Source organism: Heptranchias perlo, chromosome 17 (assembly GCF_035084215.1).
Source record: "Heptranchias perlo isolate sHepPer1 chromosome 17, sHepPer1.hap1, whole genome shotgun sequence".
Lineage (NCBI taxonomy): Eukaryota > Metazoa > Chordata > Chondrichthyes > Hexanchiformes > Hexanchidae > Heptranchias > Heptranchias perlo.
In genome coordinates this window covers 11,286,407-11,292,471 of record NC_090341.1, presented here as the reverse complement: position 1 = coordinate 11,292,471, position 6,065 = coordinate 11,286,407, and the positions used below count along the sequence as shown (strand labels likewise).

Genomic DNA, 6,065 nt, shown 5'->3' with positions numbered 1-6,065 from the left:
AGGAGATTTTCTGGCACTTTTACTAGCGTTGTGAGGACGGAGTTTGCCCCGATTCTGGCTATCCTTCCATGAAAACCTCAAATTGGTGGCATTATCTAGGAAGTAATGAACGGAACATGCAACTTGGAAGAGCAACACAGGTTTGACAAATTTTTCAAACCCTCAATTATTACAGTTTTAAAATGTGACCCACTATCCGTTCAGAATTTTAAAAGTTTGTAGTCAGTAATTTCCCTCAGAAATTTACTTTAATGGCAGCTTGTTCTCAGGAAAAAAAAACTATATTAAAATCGAGCATACAGATAAATGTGATGTAAAACGAAATCCAAATTTGCCCTTTGTTGGTTACTTATTTTAGAATGCTGTTCTGCATATCTGCATGCATAATTGCACCCTGCAGAAATAACACTTTATTGGAGGTCAGTGATAGGCTTAGACCTGAGTGACAGACTTTGCATTAGGCCTCTGTAAGGCATCAAAACCAGTGCAGGAAATGGGGAAACTTGGAATAACAAAACACACCCGTGTTAGTGGTAACAAAATTCTAAATCCATTCAACGTAAACAGGTTTTGTTACACGGACCGTTCTCCTGATGGTACCTCACTGGAGGAGAGCCGTTTCCCAGCTCAGGATAGAAGGATCACAGAGAATAACTTTTTTTTTGCGAGCTTTCCCTGGAATAATTCCTTCAAGCGGTGGGGTATTAGCAGTCGTGCGTCCTCCCTCTCTCCAGCCTGCCGGAAAGAGGACTTGAAAAGTCAACTGAAGGGGAGAGTCCATGGACACAAAAGGTGATTTGAAAAATAAAATGCAGTTGCAAACATGGAATGTGTGTTAGAGAGAGATAGAATATGAGAGAGATAGAATATGAGAGATCATGCAAGTGCAGGGAGAAATGGACTTCCCTGTTCAAAAAATAATTCCGAGCAGGTTTTTTCCGACTGTTTTAATATACATTGAGTGTTATAACATGAAACAAAGTTTATTATTTCTTACTAACACCCTCTCTTCCACTCAGTTGACCCCAGACTAGAATCAGAATGTCTTAAAAGCACCACTCTTCCTGTCACATGATGCAGAGCTGCAAGAGCAAGGAACAAAATGGTGGTGGTTGATTGAAAATGCACATTTCCAAGGGAGTTTGCAAGTGGCTCGAAGCTACAGCACGCTTTTGGAACTTGGATGACTAAATAAACTGTCATTCTTGTAGTTTATGGCATCACCTGATATCCTGAGGGTTTATTCTGTATGTTGGCTTTATAGGATAGTCATTTATCCTTTCCCTTAATACAAGTTTGAGCAGGAGGAAATACTGAGAGGTCTGATTAATAATCTTTATTGATCAAAACAGTGATGTAACCCATTACATGCAGCGTCCATGAGATTGGTACCGAGACTCACTCACGAACGACGGACTCATCGGGTCCCGTAAGCGCGTCATCTTAACTGCTCACGCTAGTCTGAGCAAGACGAGGTAAAAGTCCCCAAGGGACTCTGGTGCGCTGTATCTTTATAGGGTTAAGTTATGTCTCCCCAACGTGACTACTACGAAAGTGCATTCCATCGATGTGCGGTTAGTACGTGTGTACATTTGCCTGATGGGTCGTCACACCAAGTGATGTTGTACATGCGTGCTTAGGGTAGGGAGCAGTACTACTACTATTCTCTGCTCATTGCTCTTTCTACACGAGTGGTCATGGCACTGACATGGCCTTCACTTACCCGATATTTATTACAGAGAGCTATTCATCCCTTACACACTCAGCCTACCCAGATTAGCTGGTACCATTCCTTCTCATTTAAATTCCATTCTTACATCTTCCCACAGCTGATTCCCGCTTATCTCAGGACTCAAAAACTCTTATTAACCCCTACAAGTACTACAATTAGTTTAATGTATCTATATATAGCTATTCTACCAAGTGTGTCTACTTCTGCACAATATATTTAGAGTGCTTCACCTTCTACTTGAGCAGTTCCTGATTTCCCTGATGCAAGATGCCAGACGTGGCCCATTGTGTCTCCTGTTCACTTGCTTCTGTATATTTTACCTTTTAGGATGAGACCAGACTTTTGTCTGAGGTCTACAGCAGTTGACCGAGAGGTTTACATTGTACCTGGAGACAAAATAGAACAAAGGGATCAACTAGGTGTCGAGCCTGTCGACTGTACATGATCTGTGGAAGATGGGCCAAATGGCCATTTCATTCCAGATTTTTTGTTTATGTTCTCAGTACTGAATTACAGGCAGTTTGGAGTTATAGAATTGCACTCACTAGAAACTGGGTTTGACAATTGTCAAATAATTTATTGACCATCTTTCTTCAGTTCTTTACATCCCACACATTTTCTCTTCACTGATAAGATGAGGTTGGCTCACTCCCAAGCCTCGGTCGCTGCTGCTGTGTACGCAGGGAGCTAAGAGATATATAAGTGCCCTGCTGCTCGGATTTCCTCCCTAGGATGCTTTGAGCTTGCTGATCTTTTAACGTCCTGACGGGAAGAAGTTAATTCACAAACAGAGTGATCGACAAATGGAATGGGCTTATAGGTAGGGCAGTGGAGATAAAATGCCTGGAATCACATAAGAACCAGTTTTATATTGTGTGATGGGAGTGACTGTAGGTTCTTTCTGGATGGACGAGCTCGGGTGGAGCCAAATTATCTTGCCACCGGCAGAGCCAAGACGGAAAACTTGCCAGGTGGGGAACCTGCAGAGCAGTGCAGGAGTGTTCGAGCACCAAGTTACTGCTTGCCCACAACTGTAAACAAGGACATAACCTGTCAGATAGATTAATCGTCCAATTCTAAATCGTATCTGAAGCACTCTGCAGGGAGCACACGCAACGCAAGCCTGATGTCTGGAGTATTCTGATCCTGCAGAGGCTTTTCTACCATCCCAGTCATTTTTCAGGTGTCGTCACTCGTCAAGCGCCATTGCTCCCGGGGGTTGCTGGGGAGGGAGCAGCAGCTGTTATCCCGAGGTGCCGAGAGCTGTGTGGGCATTTCATTCTTTGTTGTTTGCCAATGTATTCAGATGTATGTCATTTAGTGGCTACACTAGACTCCACTGCCAGAGAATTATATACGGGGGGAGTTTAGTAGATCTAACGACCCGCCAATGCCAGAAATCATTTGCTGTATTTTAAGATGTTACTGTGGATTTAAGACCCCCTGGAGCTTGTATCATATATCACCGATTGCTATAAACTTCATCTTGGCAATCTGTTATCCCAGCAAGATGAGCCTGCACTGATTTAGATGATTGAGGGGGGCTCTCGGCATAGCAGATGGCGGACTGCAGGTTACTTGTGATCTCCCAGCGAAAGCTCTGGGGACACACAATTTGTGTGGAACTTCCACCGATTGTGAGCATCACCCAGGCCCCACGATTGGGTTACAGTTTGTGACGCAGTCCTAAGAAAACTGTTCTTTCGTATTAAACAAACAGTTAGATTGTTTTTCGAGCGTGTACAAGCAGTCACGGGACTGCAAAGTTCAGAACTGCCCTCCGCTGCCGTGAGTCTGTAGATGGCAGAGTGGCCGTGTTACCATTAACAGCTCGTCTCAAACCTTGCAGGTCGCGTCGCGTGACGTGACAGAAAGGGCAAGTGAAGCGAGTAGAGATTGGAGAAACAGCGCAGCAAATGCTGGCAATCTGAAATTTAAAAAAAAAACACTGTGCTGGAAAGTTACAGTCGGTTAGCATCTGAGTGTTTTGAGGTGGGACCCACCTGCGTTCTGTTGATAATGTTTTATATACATACGTACATTTTTATGCTGTTGTGAAAATTTTCCAACCATTTATAGTCATGGGGGGGGGGGGGTGCTTTTTCCACCCGTTGTTTTATGTTAGAACAGATAGGAAGCATTTCTCTTAGAAAATAAAAGCAGACATTTATGTAAAGGTGACCACAGTATCAGGAACAGCTGTTTATAGAGTGGAAGGTGTTACCATGCAAGAGGATATTTAAGAACTGATAAAATGTTCCTGAAAAAGGTTTCATTCCATAACCTGAATCCTTTTAAGGTCTTTGAGTTTTCAATATAACATATTGCTGAAACATGTTTAGGATTCCCAAACACAGTACAGAATTCATTGCTGAATGCAGAGTGTTCTCAGACCAGACAAGTGTAATCTTGTGCTACTTTAAACAAATAAAATGTTGAATTGTTACTCACCTGTCACTGAGTTAAACACAATGGTCTGGAGTTTCCTCTGAGTTGCTCCCACTCCCACTCCCCGTATCTAGGCTTTACGTCACACTTCCGGCGAAGTTACGGCAGTAGAGTGGGAACAGCTCTGAGGAAATTCCTGGCCAATGTTAAAAATACCTTGGAAGGAATCTTACATGTACTCATTTCTTGCTGTAAGAACCATCGAGTACAGCCCTAGAGAACTTGTCTGTTCTCAGATGCTGAGCTCAATCAGGGTCTTGGGAAGAGATCCAGAATCTGCTGGGAATCACAGACTTGCAAACAGACATCAAGGCGTCGCCGAGCAGCCTTGTCCGACAGTGAAATCTTTGCCTTCTGGCCACTTGCCAAGAATGCACCAATTCCAGGCAATGGGAACGGTTGGGAGGAACCTGAATTCTCTGTCTAACTCAGAGTAGCTTGTACGATGGATTACACCAATCTCGCTAACACGGCTTTAGCCAGTAGTTAAAGTGAAACATAGTAATCTTGTACTTCTTTAAGTGTGTAATGGTTTCCCATAATTTCTTGTATGTTTTACCAGGTAGAGTCCTACAGAAATAGCTTTATAAAAGCTATGGCCCATGGAATAAGGTAAAATGTTGCAATATTGACCGACATCAGAAGATAGTGCTCTAATTTCATAGCTCTCTACCACCACCTGGTGCAGATAGCTGGCATTACAGAGCTACTATCATGGGCAGCTTCTTCCAAAATTAAAAGGCCTGAAGGATTTAATGCTTTAAAAAGCATTGAGATCTCAAGGTAAAGATTTGTTTGTAAACAGAATCTTTAATTTTCAATTACATTTGCTGAGGACTCAATGGCTCATAACTGACGTGGAGGTGGGTGGGGCTATGGAGGAGGAAATTGGGACCAGAACACGCACTGCCTGCTGAATATTAAATTGTATTAAAATACACGCTGTTATTGTACTTTCCTTTTCTCGCCTCCTAATTAATGTAAAGATACACAAGACCTGGAAGAAATCTAACACTGCAGCACAACACAGTGTGCCTGCTCCGAGAGATCCTTGGTGACTGTGAATAAATGCTCCCTCTAGTGGCTGATAAGAGTTCCATTTTTCTGTAAATTGGGGATATTTTTTATGTTGTAATTAAGGAGGATGCATATAAATTTACTATTTTGCTTGAATTTTCATGATTACTACTTTTCTCCAGTGGAAAAAAAAATTGCAACTTAAATAAAAGATGATTGCGAGAAAGAAATCAATTGCTTGCATTTTCCCTTCAATTATTTTTTGCCATACTGTGTGTAAACAGCTTTCACTTAGCAAAATACCCCAAGGCTATTCACAAATGGGAGGGCGGTTACTGAGCAGGAGTTAGAAGAATTAGGGGAGCTAAAGGTTGTTTGGGGGGGGGGGTGGTGGGACGGTGGTTAAAGAGAGGTTTGGAGCAAATTGAATCACACGAGACTTGTGTACTCTGGAAAATACAGCCCGTGAAGCCAAGGCAGTTTATCCCTATTTGCGCTCATATTTCTTGGTGGTTTTTCTTTTCCATTCTTGGGATGTGGACGTCACTGGCAAGGCCGGCATTTATTGCACATTCCTAGTTACCCTGACTTTTACCTGAGGAAGGAGGAAGTCTCCGAAAGCTTGTGAATTTAAAATAAAATTGCTGGACTATAACTTGGTGTTGTAAAATTGTTTACAATTGTCAACCCCAGTCCATCACCGGCATCTCCACATCATGACTTTGATATAACAGGGGCTTGCTAGGCCACTTCAGAGGGCAGTTAAGAGTCACATAGGTGTAGGGCTGGAGTCACATCTAGGTCAGACCGGGTAAGGACGGCAGGTTTCCTTCCCTAAAGGACATTCGTGAACCAGTTTTGATTTTTG

At 42.7% G+C, this 6,065-nt stretch overlaps 1 long non-coding RNA gene across 4 annotated transcripts in view; it reads right to left on the bottom strand.

Annotated features, from left to right (window-relative positions):
- LOC137334050 (uncharacterized) overlaps positions 1 to 6,065 on the bottom strand; it is a 38,126-nt gene that overhangs the window by 20,263 nt on the left and 11,798 nt on the right. For all 4 annotated transcript variants that reach the window (XR_010966050.1, XR_010966048.1, XR_010966049.1 and 1 more), the window contains exon 2: positions 1,963 to 2,118. This is a non-coding gene — a long non-coding RNA (uncharacterized lncRNA). The remainder of the gene's footprint in view (positions 1 to 1,962; positions 2,119 to 6,065) is intronic.